Raw genomic sequence first — 16,355 nt, 5'->3', positions numbered from 1 at the left:
AATGCAAGATCCAAAATAGCAAAAAAAAATAAAAAAGACGTCTTTTCTTTTAAAATCGCGATTTTAGCCCCGCATCCCCCCATAAGTTGGACTAAAATGTTTAGTCTGACGTGTTCCCTCCACGAGAAAGGTATTGTCAAGGCGCTCTACACGGAAGTGACATAACGCAGGCTTCGCTCAATCCCACCGAGTTGGCGGCACACATTTTCTAATATTTTTTCCATGTATGGCATTTGCGAAACGGAAGCCCTCTACATGCTTGGAAGCCGGTTCACGGTGTGGAGTTCGAAGGAAGTTGCGAATCATGCATCGGATCCAGTTTCGACACGAAGTCCGAAGGAGGCTTCAACGCATTCGGACCTCAACGCAAATACTCAAGGTAAAAATTGGCGTGGATGGAAAAGGATCCATACCTAAGCAATCAGTCAGTTGTCCTTGCAGCCCGTAGGATAGGAATAAATGTATTTAAAAGAATGCGCACTGACTTGCAAGCTCGCAGACCTGGGCGCGCCCTGGGCCCATGGCAACCAGCCCCCTCACGGCGGTTTGCTCACTCACTTTTCTCTTTCTCTCTCCACGTGGCCAGCGGCCCGATGCGAAAACAAAGCGATGGGCGTGGCACGCATCGCCTGCGTAATGATCGGAATTACGTGGTGCGATTACAGAGGTTAAGCGAATTCATACTCTGAAAATGAAGGCGCAACAGAATTGACGTCAGTAGATTCGAAAAGTAGTAAACTCAATCGCTTTTCAATACTTTTTTCATATATTTGAAACAATAACCGCTCACCACAAGTTTATGAGCTCGACATGGTCAGATTATAGAACTCTAAAGCTTCTCTTCCGAAACCTTGTGCAAAACGAGATACATGCACGTGTTCACTTGTTATGAAGATTTATCAGAGGATATATATCATGTTATTAACTCGAAAAATTACTCTCTGCGCATGGACGAAGGAGCGGCTACAACTGCCATCTCTTCTAAAGCTGTACGTATAACTTGGCACAAGCCATTCTGAGAAACGTGTTTTGTGCTTGCGTCGGTAGGCCTGCCAATAAAAAACAAGGCTGACTTATTTACTGATCACCTAATTTGCACATCCATGCCAAAACAACGTTGTCAACCGTTATTCAAAGTGCATAGCCCGGGATTGCTCTGAACCATCCAAATTTTGCAACGTGCATCGAAGGGGTCACGATTCATGCGGCACGAGCGTGCGTGTACAGTGTTCAAAAATATGTCGCTCACAGGGTTTGTTCATATACAGCACCCCCCCCCCCCCTCTTTTGGCCCCGGAGGTAGAGGCGAACGTTAGAAAAATGTTATAAAAACAAGAATAAACAAGCATTAAGTATTCTAAGCGCTATTGCAATGATTTAATAATAGCTATAAACCAGCCAAGCATCGCGTTTCAGAATTTCTGCGCTGCTCGCAAAGCTAACGATGTTTGTCTGCAAAACTTATATAGTATATAAGTTATATAGGGCTTATATAGGGCTGTATATAGTATGTTTGACAAATGCTACACATCACAAAATCAATATAAAGTAACCACCTTCTTCCATATTCACACACGACTTGGTGAATTATCCCGTCCTGGCGCCGATTGTCTTGCCTTACCGTGATGAATGAGTGCTCAAGTTAAAGTAAACTCAGGACGCGATTGTTGGCGAACCGTTCTTGCCGCCGTCTTTGATGTTCAAACCAAATGCATAAGAAGCCGAGTTTAAACGCGCCTCTCAAGGTCACAGCTGAACAGCGTCAACCTTCCAGGCGACATCGCCAACAGGGCCACCCTCGGAGAGGGGGCAACGGTGCTGCTTGTTTTGTCTGTTAGGGCGAGAGAGTGATCACCGCGTCACGTGTGTCGGCAGGCATGTCTTCTCAACCGCGCCTGCCTCCTGCCAAGACTTGGCGCGGGTCACCAACAGTGGCACGCCTGAAACTGCCGCAGTACCCTAACGGGACCCCAGTGAACGAAAGTGGTAATAGTTTATTTTCTCAATATGCAACTAATGCTGTATCGCCTCTCTTTCGGAACGCTGCAAGCAGGCCTTCGCAAACCGAAACCACTAAGTACGCAAATGATATGTATAAACCAGGAGCGCGTTAAATAAACAGAGCGAACAGTATAAACAGAGTGAACTAGAGATAACGAAACTCGAAAGATACAACCTACGTAAAAATATCTAATCAGGCCCCGCTAACCGCTAGTGGTGGAAACAGGTCAAAAATGTTAAAAAACTCATAACTGATCGAGTTGGAGCAAGAACTGCGTGAAGTTACTTCAACCTGCAAATGCGCCTTCTACGCATTTCAGCTCATTCCTTCTCTCCCTTTTGCGCTGTTATTCGACCGCAGTAAATCATCTAGCGCAGTTGTACAAGCACTTGCACTGAACACTCGCTGTCTCAGACACACGTGTTGCGTCGCCCTGCACGTGCCGTCAGTCCGTCAGCGTAACAGTGCACAGTACCTGAGGTGACGTAATCCCGAGGAATCAGCGAATCCTGCGCGGGCAGATGCCCACCGTCCAATAAGGTCACACTGAAGTCAGTCCAGCGCGGCTGGCCCGCTCCTCCCGCAATCCGACTCCGGCAACCGCAGGATCATTTTGCGACCACCGCCAGCCGGCTGCTCCGTTACCCGCTCTCGCCCCAACGTGGGGAAAGAGCTTTTCGCAACAAAGCCAGCGGTGACTAGTGGCGCCACCTGTCGGACGGGTGAGAAAAGTTGTCCCTCCACGTGCTAGGGTCGAAGCCATCGGCGCGAACCGCACTGGGTCGGCTACAAGGACGCGCCCCGCCTCTCGACACTTCTGTCGCCTAAAACAACAAAGCTGAGTGCTAAATGCGTCGGCCTCTTCAGAAAGGCAGCCCGGTCTCGCTATAGCGAAATCCGTGGCACATCGGACGGTCTTTCCTTGTTCAGTAGTTTTGCGCAATATTTCGCTATAATCATGTTACATTTTATTGACCAGCATAATGTTCAGTTTAATCTGCAGGACCGCATCATGAAACCAGAACACAGTTGGGGATTCGACGGAAGAGGAAAATTTAGCGTATTGAAGAAAACAGCACCCGCCGAGGTAACAAAGGGAGAGAAAAACATACAATTGTTTTTCTCTCCCTTTGTTACCTCTTGTATGTTTTTCTCTCCCTTTATTACATCGGTGAGTGCTGTTACCTTCAATATGGCAAAACCAGAACGTTTATGCAGAAAGCAACCACAAAAATATTTCTCATTCTATACTGGTGACTCACAAAAAGATATGAAAACCCTGACAATGTGTCAGCTTTATTTCACAGTCGCACAGAACTACATAATGCAAGGAGAAGGAGGACGATGAGGATGAAAGGCAGGGAGGTTAACCTGTAAAAGAAGGTTTGCTACCTGTACATAATGCAAGCGGCTTGGAAATAATATAATGCAAGTGGCTTGGAAATAATATAGGCCAGAGATCAAACTGACTACAACCACTATTTCAGTAAGCCAATGACACATATTACAGAGCAGTAATATTCCTAGGATGCTAATAAATGTACATTCATCTTTTTTCTTGAAGCGTGATAAAAGTTTGCGATTATAGAAATTGAAAAAAAAAATGACGACGTTCCGATACTCGATAATGCGAAACATTAACGCACCGCTTCGAGTATTTCAGTTGCGCAATACATTGAAGCAAAGAATTTGATATACATGTTTTTATACATGAGCAGGTTGAGTCTACTTTATATTGTTCCCCATTACCATCCTTTAACTGACACTTAATGCTTTCGCAGTTCTTGATAGCCTGAAAGGGGGCGCTTTCGTAGCCCCTGCCGGCGCCGCCGCCATTTTTCGACAAAACTCGCCTGGGACGGCGCGTGAGCGACGCAAGGATGTGACCGCGTTAATGGCTCCCGTCTGCGGCTTCCCTTTTCATTTGCATTCCCGTTTATGCAGTTTCCCTACTCTCTTGATTTGTGCCCCTATTACGTCATCTCAAACTAGCATAGCACACAGTAGAAGCTGCCGCATTACGTGAAAGGTCGTTCGACATAGTTATAAAGCTTCGCTTGGACTCAGGCGCAGAAACATCCCTGTGTGGCCTAGGGATTACATGTGTTGATACGTATCGAAAGGCCCCGTGATCAGCACCCACGTCACATTCGCATTTCAGAATTGCCTAATTGGCAAGTGTACAGCCAGATAGTGATTCATGCCACGTCCATGTCTACCATTTATGTGACCTGCCAACCCATGCATGTATGCACGAGCATATGTCACTGGCGTGCTGGTGATTTTTCTTTCAGAACGCCCACCGCCACCATCTACCATGCTCCTCAGCTTTGGATGACCCTACTGTTCCACCTTCCTCTCTTCGCCGCGGCCAGTCTCATTCCCCAGCACCACAGCAATACCGTTCACAATGCTTGTAATAGCTTGCAATAATAAGTTGGCCGCAAGGGGCACAGCATACGTGAATGAATCATTAGGCTTACTATTTTGTTAACAGTCCCCTTAGAATTTCAACGCCGCCATTCATCGCACTGCCCGACAAGTCTGTTTCGGATTATCATGGTGGGTTACGGAAGGCCGAGCAGAATAGTACGCCGCGGGTTGGCCAATGCCATCTGTGATAGAGTGGCCCCCTGCTCCACTCCGGTTACACCCAACGCTAATAGAACTAAGATCAGTTGCCAAACTCTCCGGGTTCTCCATGCTGCTGAAGCGGCGCGTCAATTTTAACGCGAGGTGGCGCTGCCGTCGAAACAGGCTCTATCTAGCCGCTGCTTGACCGCTGTCGAAGCACAATCAAACGCTGCGGGCCCGGCCGTTGGGTGTAGCATGTAGCATTCGGGAATGTTAAATTACTTGGTGTCCTAAATGCCGTACTTATCGTTAATTACTCACAGTCACCAATCAAGTCTGAACCGTGTGTGGCGAGCATGCTGCAAACCTTTACTGCAGCAACTCGAGCGATACAGGTGAGCGCTGCTCAGGCAACGCTACCGTTGTTTTGTTTTTTTTTAGGAAAGTTGTTTTGCTAGTTTCTTCCCCGAAGTGGCATATGAGAAACGTGCAATAATGTTAGAGATATGATCATTGCAAGGTTCATCGTCAGTTCGAAGTATGTTTCTGCAGTTTCTGCTCAACCGCATGCATGTGCATATGTTTAACGTATGCGCTTTGCGCTTTTGCAGCAAAGAGCCGCATTGTCTGTGGTGCAGTTTAACGGTATAAGCGAATTTTGCGCATTGCATTCATTTCGTCAGTAAGCATGCATGTGACTTTTAGCCGAACGCCGCGCGCAATCTGTGCCGCGAAAAGAGCGAACTTCTGCTTCTTGAGTTGTCGGTTTCTTTCTTCCAGCAAGAGAAGAGAGCTTACACAGGAGGTTAGACGCCAACAACTCGAGACAATAAAATTTAGTCTTTTTGGGATTGCCAACTGTGGGTTTATCGTTACTGGCCTGCGCCCGCGTCGCAAGTACTTTTTTTTTTTGCGACCTTTCACGCAGTGGGCTACATATAGACACACAAGTAAATGTAATTTTACATTTTATTCACAGCACTTTTTCACACTTCACTGAATGCACAAATTACAGCAGGCGAGACTTCTTCCTTGCATTTTTAACCTGACTACTCACATATTGCTCCTCTCGGATAGGAATCGTGTGTAAAAATGCATCCGCATTGCCAAATAAAACTTCACCACTTGCACAGTGAACTGCGCAGGGTGAAACTACCTATTCGGGGTATTTTCCTGCTCAAAAGCAGGTACAGAACAGATTTCCAAAAAATTTTTCTGTCTTTGTTTGTCGCTCGACCACTGACTTGATGCCAGTCACCAGTTCAGTCAGGGAGCTTGAAGGGTGCTTGAGCACTCCAGGGACAAATGAGCGCTTGTCAGTTAGGGAAAACCTTCGGTACACATCCTTCAGCGAGGTTCCATTTGCCCCTATCGATTTTTACTTCCTTGCCATTAATGATATGACTGTACGTCTTCATCGTAGAAATGAAGATCGCACACACGTGATTTGTCAGAAAGTTTCCTGTCAACACGCGGAATCGTGCGGTCCCATGCCGCACGGAGATCCGCGTCACGCGGAGCCGAGAAAAAACGCCTTGCTGTGTTGTCAGTGTTGTCGCTCTTGTAACCGCTCGCACAGCCCGGCACGCAGCACGTCGGCATGGTTACTGTAGCCCCTTCAACTTTGCATGCTAGCACAGGTAGCACAAAAAACGATCACTGTAACAGCCGAGTCGGGAACGCACTGTACTCATGCTGCCCGCACTGCACGTGTTCAACCCACGTTCGGACCGACGAGAGCCTGGTAGAACTGCAGCGCCACTCAAAGCAGCCAGCGGTGGCGGCGCCGCGAAACAGCTCTCAGTTTGGCAACTGATCTTAGTTCTATTAACGTTGGGTTACACCGGCGCCGGTCAAGCAGTGAACGGAGGCCTAAACATGCACTCTAAAATTATTAACAAAACCTTCGTAGTGCAAGGGTGTCAAGAAACAAGCACCTGTCCCTTGTGCAGCTTGATGGACATTCAGACCCTCCCTACTTTCTTTGTTCACTGGAGGTCCCATCTCTGCATTTGTGAGGTAATAGAGGCACAGATTAATATTAGTAATTAAGCGAGCAGCAAAGAGCATGAACGCGTATGAAGATTTGCAAGGGGAGGTTTAGATGGAAGATATCAACACAGTCGCGTCGTATACCCGTAAGGGTGGAGATTAAATGTTCCGCACGATTTTTATGGTCCGTCTCAACGTGAAAATAAATGATGACGTCATCGGTGGTGTAGTATGCCGTACGTTGAAATTAAAGATAATGTCATCAGTGATGTAGTATGTCGTACCTTGAAAAACTTTGTGCGACACTTTGGACCACTAAAGTGCGATAAGGTGAAAGCTTTTGTTTGAAACTTCGCTGATTCCTGGTTTTACTGCGTCTGCTTATGTGGGCTGTGTGGTGTGGCGTTCGTGGAAGCGCCAAATGAAAGGCGCCGCACGGACGCCTAAATCGGTACGACGCGATAGCGTAAGCTACCAGCCAACATATAAAGCCCCGCTTTAACCGAGGCCATATGAAAGGAGAGGCCCGAGTTAGCAGCGCCTGCCAAATGTAATGCCAGGAAGCCCTACGTCTAGTTAGTGCTCGGCCATGTCAGCTGCTAGCTACCGCCTCCGACGTAACAAAAGCGTATTAACCCTTTCAGGGTTTTTGCCGTAAATGTACGGCGGCGGTTTTCCGTCCCGCAAGGTTTTTGCCGTACCGGTACGGTTTCAATCCTCCGTTCGAAATTTCGTGCCCTAATGACGATGCATGCTCACTGGGAGGTGCTGCCACCTCCTAGGATTTACAAGAAGCGCTTGAAAGCCCTCTAGGCCTCAGGTCATCCTCATGAATAAAGGCTTTTGAATGAATGAATGAATGCTGCCTTCTCGCGAAGATAAACAGAAGTGATTCCTATCTGCAGAGTGTCACCCTGTCTGCGGCAATACCCTTGCATGGTTTCAGAAAACATTAGAGATGCGAGGGGGAAAAACCAGAATCAGGTGTCGTCTGCTAGTTCTTCACCTCGACACGAGGTGCCGCCGTCATCGCCGCTCGTTCAGAGGTACAGTCGGCATTAGAAATAAATCAGAGAGCCATCGGACGATTAGCACTAGGTGCCCACGGCAAAACCACAAATGAGGCGGTACAGGGAGATATGGGCTGGGCATCTGTCGAAGTACGGGAAGCTCAGAGTAAAATATTATATGAGATACGCCTGAGGAAATTGGACAGTGACAGATGGGAAGCTAAAGTATTTAAATACCTATACCTAAAAAGCGTTGACTCACAATGGAGGAAAAGAGCTAGGAAACTAACCAGTAAGTATGCTGGTCACAAAGACGAATAAAGAGCATTAAGCAACAGGTAAAAAACAGAATAAAAATTGGATAAATTCGATGGAAAAGAAACAGAGTGTGGAATTATACCAAAAGTGGAAAAGGTAGATCAGGAAGGAAGCTTTCTTTGATAACTCAAGAGACAGTGCCCTACTTTTTGAAGCTAGATCAGGGTGCCTTAGAACACGCAGCTACAAAAAGAAATTTTACAATGAAGATGACGCATGTGCTGTATGTGGTAACTCCAGTGGAACAATTGACCATATTATACTCGAATGTAATGGTATCCATCCGGAAGTCGATGCAGGCGCAGTCACTCTTCCTGAAGCTCTGGGGCTTAGAGATACCAGTGGCCGAGTGAATAAACCTGCGGTGGAAGCTAGCAAAAAACGACTGGAAGATTAGTGGCTTAAAAGCAGAAAAGTGACATAATGTTAGTAATGTAGAAAAAAATTCAATAAATAGAATGATGGTATAGTTAACCAATCTAAAACAATAATTAAGATATGGGGAGAAAAATCAGCATGATAGCAACTGTTACCAGCCCGTTTCAAAGAAGACGCTCCTATATTCCATCCATTCATCCAGTGTGACAATATATTGCCCGTAGGCCACACAGGTTGGTCTTTCATAAATTTTGGAATCTTACAACTGCATACTGATGAATGTGTGGATAGCCCGCCACCCCCCCTCCCCCCCCCCCCCCTCCCCGCCATCCTGCGGTACGAAAGTCACCACTGATGCGGGTTCGGGCCATAACGGACTAACGCGAGTTGCGTACTCGGGGCAGAGTTTAATTTGCCCGAGTAATTATACAGCGTCAAAAACAACGCTTAAAGGGCAACTCCGCAGGTTTTTGACATTCGAATATTCTAGTAAAAATTTTACCATAGGTTCTCCTCTCCGTCCTGACGCATTCTACAAAATTTGGGCGCCGTACGATAATCCGTCCCGCACAACAGGGCTTTAAAATGCCGTTTTCATGGCTTAAGTTGAGAGTATTTCTGCGAAAAACACTAAGTTTTTGATGTCCCAAACAGTATACCGGCGTTACCGTCCTCTTCCCGCGTGATTATGAAATTCTGAGGCTTATATTGAACTACCTCAGACATTGTATGCAGTGCGAAAACAGTTTCGGTTTCGATATGCTGTTTTTTTAATACTTCTAATTGGATTTTCAAAAAAAGCGGTTTTTTGTGTAGGAGTCAGGACATGCCGAGGAATGTAACTCAACTAAATACACAATAAAAAAACCACTGGAGTTGCCCTTTAACTACAACCGCCGTAGCCGCGAATGCCCCTCATGTGAAATAAAACCACCGAAAGGAGGAAGCCACGCGAAAATGGGAAAGGAACGTTCTGCTCACCTCACGGCTCACGGCTTCGCGCTCACGGCCCGCAGCTGTAAGTGCCTACGATGACCGGGTGATCCAGGTAACGGCGGCGGTCTCCTCAGCGGAAAGTTTAAACAGCGCGCGTACGTGGTCTCCCACCGAAAGACAAGAGTGAATCGGGGGAGGCGTTCTCCTCCAGGACTATGGAGAGGAAGGAGAAAAGCAGCGGCGGCTTCGTTGCGAAGACGCCTCCTCTGGCAACCAGGACCGTCAACTCGCGCCTCAAGAGTTGACGGTCCTGGTTCAGAATCAAGCGCCTCCGCTGCCAAGCCAAAGGGCTAGGGCACCCAACTCCGCTCTAGGCCCTCGCCTTCCTCACAAGCCCCGCAACGACTCCGGGTCACTAGCTCGGACATCGCTTGTGGTAACTCGTCTCCGTGCTCACGACTGTCTGACCCGCCTACCCCTACTAAGCCAACCAAACAGATTAAGGTTCATGCTACGCAGCACAGACAAGCGCTCTCACGCCTCCCCTAGAGGGGGCTCCTCCGAGTCACCACCTAGCTTCACTACACCGAACACCTTGTCCCCCTGGGCAAGCAACCGGGGCCCTCCAAGTGCATAAGCCCAGACCCAGAATCCTCACACGAAAGCCTTGGTACTTCCAACATCATCTTCCGTGAGACTCCCTCAAGCACTTCCACTCCAGTTGAATTCCCCCGGGGACCTGGGACCTGCTATTTCCAACCAAACCAGCCCACCCAAGCCGAGTATGAGGGAGCTGCTGTTTCCAATCAAGCCAGCCCACCCGAAGGGTCCCCCAACTTCAGAACCTGGGCAACCACTCCTGCCCTCCTCTCGGCCACCACCCCCCGACGATCTGTCTACGGACCCCGTTCCTATGAAAGGAAAGGATAAAGAATATGCACGGATACAAGTCCAGAGGGGCGTCCGGAGCAGCCGCAGAGACCATAGAAAATGGATTCGCCCCCGGCATCCACACCACGACCTACTGTACACTCTCTCCAGGACGCCATCAAGGAAGACTGGAGTGCGGCCCTGTACTCCCAACCCGGCCTCTGCGAAATACGGTTGCCATATGTTTCACCGATGTTGCACCACACACGTACTCCAACACCACCACGTTTTATTCCATGTCGTTTCCCCCTTGTTCACCCGCTCGAACCCCGTCTGCCCCGCTCACGTGACTAACTGCACTATACTCGGGGACACTTTTTCTGATTTATCTGATTTATTTATAGGAAGGGACCTTGACTCGAATCTTGTCTGGTGAAAACACTTCCCACCATTGCGGAGTGGACGATCAGAACAACCGGACCCGAACAGGCAGCTGTCGCCATCTTGTTTGCAATGTCGGGGAGTCTCGAAAACCCGCGACAGACATCAGACGAGAAAACCCGGTGGGGCCAAGAAAAGTGTTTTAGGCATAACAGCTTCATTTCGGAAAATTGGTTCCGTGATAAAAAATATACCGTGAATAACTAGCGCTATGATTTCAACGTTTTTGCAGAAATTGCTCATGTAGCTAAGGACTATATTCAGCTGCGCAGGAAGATGATGCGTTTCGGCTCCGTAGCTTTGGCTCCATTTCCAAGAAAAAGTGTCCCCAAGTATAGAGGCATACTGCCAGTGCATGATGATCAATAGCCAGCGCCCTCCTTTGAGTCCCTGGGAACTACATCCTTCACCTCCACTGCCACACTGTCCTCCTAACAGACCTCCCTCCCTAAGTACAGTGGGCGTCACCGCTGTGTAGAGCGCGCGAGCGCCGGCCGCCGGAGCATTCCGGAGCCAGCCAGCGACGTCTAACGGTAGTTGCTGGGCCCGAGATAAGATGCGTCTGGGCACGCGCGGCCACACATACAGACAAGCCTTGCTCTTTCACCGGCCGCGGAAGGGGATGATTACGCATCGTGTTCCGTCTTGCCGCAGCTACTTGTTTCCGCGAAAGTTTGGCTTTCGCGCCAGAGCCGCGGGGCTGTGGGTTTTGCGCTAGCCCATAACAGTTATGCTGCTGGGGGCCCAGCGCTCCTTGTAGTGCTTTGCAGCAGCCGTAGCTTCACCAATTGTAACACGCTCGGTCATTTTATCTGCACAGCGCGTCCGTCTACCAGTCGAAATGAATAATATAAACGGCAGACGTCACAGGCTCACACAGGTATCTAGCTGGCAACTAGGACGAAGTGTCACAGAGAAGCAGTGCGAAACAGTGTGCTCCGGGATGGCGCCCCGATTAACCGCGGAAGAACGCCGAGCTATTGTAATTATGGGCCGTACAACGTCACAAAGACAAATTTGACTTAACAAAGCGCCCTATGAGGACAGTAAACAGGATTCTACAAGCCTATTACAAAGAAGGTCGAATCGCTGACGCGCCACGAGGAAGGTCCCCAAGGGTGACAACTTCTGAACAAGACGAGTTGATTATTGCTGCTGCTGTCACGGATCCTTTCCTTAGTGCCCGGCAAATAAGGGATGAGCTCGGTTTAACGAATGCGACCGTCGCCACAATCCGACGGCGCCTCCATGCTGCTGGCCTTCGCAGCAGAACTGCGGCGCAGAAAACTCTTCTGGAAGTGAACCACAAAAGAATGCACCTAGATTTTGCATCTCCTGTTGAAAATTGGAACGAGCAAAATTGGCGAGCGGTTATATTCACGGATGAAGCATCCTTCACAACAAGATGGGACCAACAGCGAAAGGTGTGGCGTCCATTCAAGCACCGGTAAGTTCTCATACTCGGCACTTTATATTCATTGTAAAAAGCAAGCTAACAAATCAAATCACATGCTGCAAATTTGCATATCATTTACTAGCAATAGGTCAATTTTAATTGTCAAGCTAACACCAATTCGAATTTTTAAAACGCAGCATTGGCTAGTTCAGCTGATGTTCAATTGGAAGCGTATATACTGAAATTACATTTACTCTTGCTCGCGTGTCTTCTTAACTGGCCCTTTGCAGGTATGATGAGCCCTATCTGTGGAACGTTCGCTCAAGTGGCCGTACCAGTGTGCACGTGTGGGGCGCGATAAGCCTCGAAGGGCTGGGCCCATTGCACAGAATTGTCGGGAGCATGACATCCGCAGCCTACAGAAGTATCATAGAAACCGTTCTACTTCCATATGTTCTGGCTGGGCCTTTTCTGGACGGTCTATTTTGGCTGCAGCAAGATGGAGCCCCCATCCACACAGCACGAGAAATAGTGCAGCTGCTTGACGACCTTGCAGTGACGAGGATCGAGTGGCCTGCGAGAAGCCCCGATCTCAATATTATTGAGAACATATGGGGTATGCTGAAAGCTAATTTGTCGCAGAAACCGGGTTTAGCCTCAGTGACTGCGGACCAACTGTGGGAGGCCATAAAAACCGAGTGGGAGCACCTGCGGCACCAACCCAACATTGTTGACGCCCTCTACAATTCACTGCTGCGACGAATCCGAGCACTGAAAGCTGCCCATGGAGGTCCCATCAACTACTGAGCTGCCATCAGCCGTCAACGGATAAGAATGGCAGGTCAAGCACGAGGCCATAACTCCACTCTCTTACGCAGAGTTCGACGCATGTTACACGACTGCGCACTAGTGGCTCGTACAAGTGCTCTTGGGGACCAATTGATTTTTTTTTTCGCATGGAGAAGGCGAACTGTCTTACAATAAACAACCTTGTTTTTCTTTTTCTCATTCCGGGTGCAGCGTTTATTCTGACATTCTTTTGTTCGCATGTGCTGGATAGCGAGCCATGGGGAAAACGAGTCACACTTTATTCGTCCATATTCACTGCATACTTATGGATAATTGTAAGTAAAACGATCGACATGCGTGCATGTAGTTTCCGGTGAACAGAAAAAGAAAATGCCTTTTGCCTTTTTTTCACAGCAGGTGAGCCTCAGTTAGTGGCCACTTTTTTTGAATCTAACCCAGGATTCTGCGTCCGTTGCTTCGCTCCGCGCGAAAGCGAACCTACCACGGAAACAAGTAGAGCAGTAGAAAGGAGAAGACGCTGCGTAAGCGTCCACTCCCGCGGGCGGTGAAAGAGCAAGGCTTGTCTGTATGTGTGGCCGCTCGTGCCTGGACGCATCTTATCTCGGGCCCAGCAACTACCGTTAGACGTCGCTGGCTGGCTTCGGAGAGCTCCGGCGGCCGCCGCTCGTGCGCTCTACACAACTGTGACGCCCACTGTACATGAACTTGACAGTCATGTCCCTCCATGTGGTAGCGATTAAGTTGATCAGCATGGACCATGTCATGGCGGCATCCAGTTGTGGGGTCCCTCAAGATAGTCACCCATGCCTTAACCACTCGATATGGACCCGTGTGCCATGGTGCGAGCTTGGCTAAGATGCGTTTTGCAGCGCCGCTGATAGTGTTGTGATCAAGGAGGACCAGGTCGCCCGGTTTGATAGTAAATGGCCTGCGGTGCTGGTCATAGCAGAATTTTTGTCTGTCTGGCAGCTGCACTTTGATCTTAGCCAAAAGGCCGAGATGGGCAGAGTCCGTCTTTGGACTCCATCTTACTCAATGTCTGGCGGCTACCTGGTGCGTTTTAGTGAAGCAAAGCGCTTCTTGAAGGCAGCGAAGTGTCTCCGCTACAAAGGCATGGTACTCCGCTGCAGATAATTTGGTTTCCTGCTTGCAGTTTGTTGGTTCCCATGGCGTTCAAAGTTCGCGACCATAATAAAGGAATCCAGGGGTATACACCACGATCGTGCTTTCCGTTGTGCGTAGAGCCAAAACGATATCAGGGATATGCTGGTACCAGTCCCTATGTTTGGTGCAGTAGGCCCGGAGGCACTCCTTTATCGCACCATTGTGGCGCTCCACCAACTGTCTGGATGGTCTGTAAGGCCCTGTGTGTCGATCTTTATGCCCCAGTGCTTTATAAGGCCGCTCCACGTTGTGCTCACAAAGGGTCTGCCATTGTCACTGGATATTGTCACATGGGTTCTGTGTCGATAAAAACCTTAATCATACAATCCAGAGTATTGCTTGTACGTTGCTGCTAGCAAGGGAAAGTGTTCTATAAAATTTGTCAACTTGTCAATGACAAGCAGATACTTGTGCCATAGTGAAGGGGGCAGTGGCCCAACTATCTCCACACTGAGCTCTTCCAGAACGGCGATGGAGTCCATGTTGCACTCAGAGATCCCTGTCGAGCCCCACTTTTCACACTTCACCGATGTCACACCCCATCCGTGCTCCAACACCACCACATTTTATTCCACCTCGTACCTCATTCTCTTCTTGTTCATTCGCTCAAGCCCCATCTGCCCCACTAACATGACCTCAACTGCACTAGAGGCGTACTGCCACTCCATGATGATGATTACCCAGGTAGCACTGAACATTGTATTAATGTTAAAATTGTTATCTAAGTTGCCTGAAGGTTGCCTAACATTTTGTCACTAACAACATTAGTAGAACATTCAATAGAGACATTATACTAATGTGGACTTTTGAATGTTATAATGTTATATAACGCTTTATGTCGCATCATAAATATTATTTTGTTGTCACAAACAAATGTTAGTTCAAGGTTGTGTTCTGAACGTTAAAACAATATTTCAATCATAACTATAAGGCAACATATCATATGCAACATGCATCACCTGTGAAGTGGAACACCCCCGCTGCTTCCACTGTGGGGGACTACGCCTCATCTCAAACATGCGGGCGCACACCATCCGAGCTAGATAGCGGCACAAGAATAACAGTGCAGGAAACCGGCTCAACGTGCTCCCTATGCTGTCACATGAAAGGCAGGCTTAGTGTTCACCTCATGCTCTACTGTGGCTTGCACACGCTCTTTTCACTGTGCACAAAATCAAATTACAAGGCGCTGGTATCAAAAAGGGCACAACGTATGCGAACATCTTTACGCGCTCGCAGCCCGTGTAAAACAAGATTTTAAGAACTAAGCATTTTGTGGTATCCACAAATAAACAAATCAAACACGCAAGCATACGTACCGGGTGTCAAGGATATACAAGATGGACAAGCACTATGAGAAAGGCATGCAAATGACGACAAACTTTGTGAACGCAGAAATGGCATACACTGAACACGTACAAACAGTTTGTGGGTAGCCACTTATTGCGCTTATTTTTACCAACATGAAAAGTCTTCTCGGTTCTTTCGGAAATTGAAACATCTTCCAGGCATTTCGTTCCTGGTTCATTCACTGGGCACACAACACCGGGGAATTTCGCCCCAGAAAACGCCGTGCCCGTGTATCTCAACGAGCTGCGCTGAAGCGTGGGAAGATGCGAAAGATGTGCAACTTAAACACCCCAATGTTTAAAGGCACCCTACCATTAGATTAGCCGCGACGATGGATTAATGACCTGTCTCATCGCGCGTACGGTCGTAAACGATGAAACACGATAAAGTGCGCGTTTATAACCTTCAAGCTTCATATGAAATTTGGCATCAATCCAATTATTTTCAACCTGTTCCTGGATTTATATGGCCCAGTTGAGACAGTCATTTCCTCTTGCTCTGGATGGACCAGGGAAGGTGAAAATGTAGGTGTCAAATGCGTTCCTATGTTGAAACATGGGCTATAATGTACCATCTGTTATAACAAATGTTTGGTTATAATGAGCACCATTTTATATAAAAATCGGCCACAGAAACTTGGCAACGCAACAAATACACAAAAGAACACTACACTTAATGCTGGTACATTTCTGTCATTTGAATTTTATTCATTGGCCTGAAAATGTTTTGCTAATCGTGCCAATCACAAGACTAATCAAATTTGCCACTTAACACGAGCATATAGGAAGAGAAGTTTACAACTGCCAAAGAAAGGGTGTTTTTGCTACAGTGTATGACCAAACAGCAGTAATATAGACATCCGGCAGTGGACCAACAATTACATCATAATTCCTCAAGTATCTCATTTGTAATGTTCAAGTTTTGTCTCATTCACATGTGTCACTTTACACAACACTTGACACAACACTTCAATAGCCGTAGCAATGGCTTTACTGCCAAGAGATCCCATCCTGGAAGACAGGAATGATAAGAGGTTGGGGTTTCGCGATGTTACCTCTGTAGTTTAAAGACGAAAAAATCAGCTTTCCGTATGAAACTGCCAGACAGAACGAAG

The 16,355-nt window shown here is 47.9% G+C and overlaps 1 protein-coding gene across 1 annotated transcript in view; it reads right to left on the bottom strand.

The window, feature by feature from the left end:
- Nucleotides 1–2,657, bottom strand: part of LOC146189594 (voltage-dependent calcium channel gamma-8 subunit) — a 48,080-nt gene extending 45,423 nt beyond the window's left edge. Inside the window, exon 1 of the mRNA XM_084604363.1 lies at nucleotides 2,478–2,657. The gene's annotated coding sequence lies outside the window, so the exon portion shown is untranslated. The remainder of the gene's footprint in view (nucleotides 1–2,477) is intronic.
- Nucleotides 2,658–16,355: the final 13,698 nt, after the last annotated feature.

Source organism: Amblyomma maculatum, chromosome 5, assembly GCF_055883805.1.
Source record: "Amblyomma maculatum isolate TAMU_Amacu chromosome 5, ASM5588380v1, whole genome shotgun sequence".
NCBI lineage: Eukaryota > Metazoa > Arthropoda > Arachnida > Ixodida > Ixodidae > Amblyomma > Amblyomma maculatum.
The sequence above is the reverse complement of the archived record's forward strand: the minus strand, read 5'-3'. Positions and strand labels throughout refer to the sequence as shown.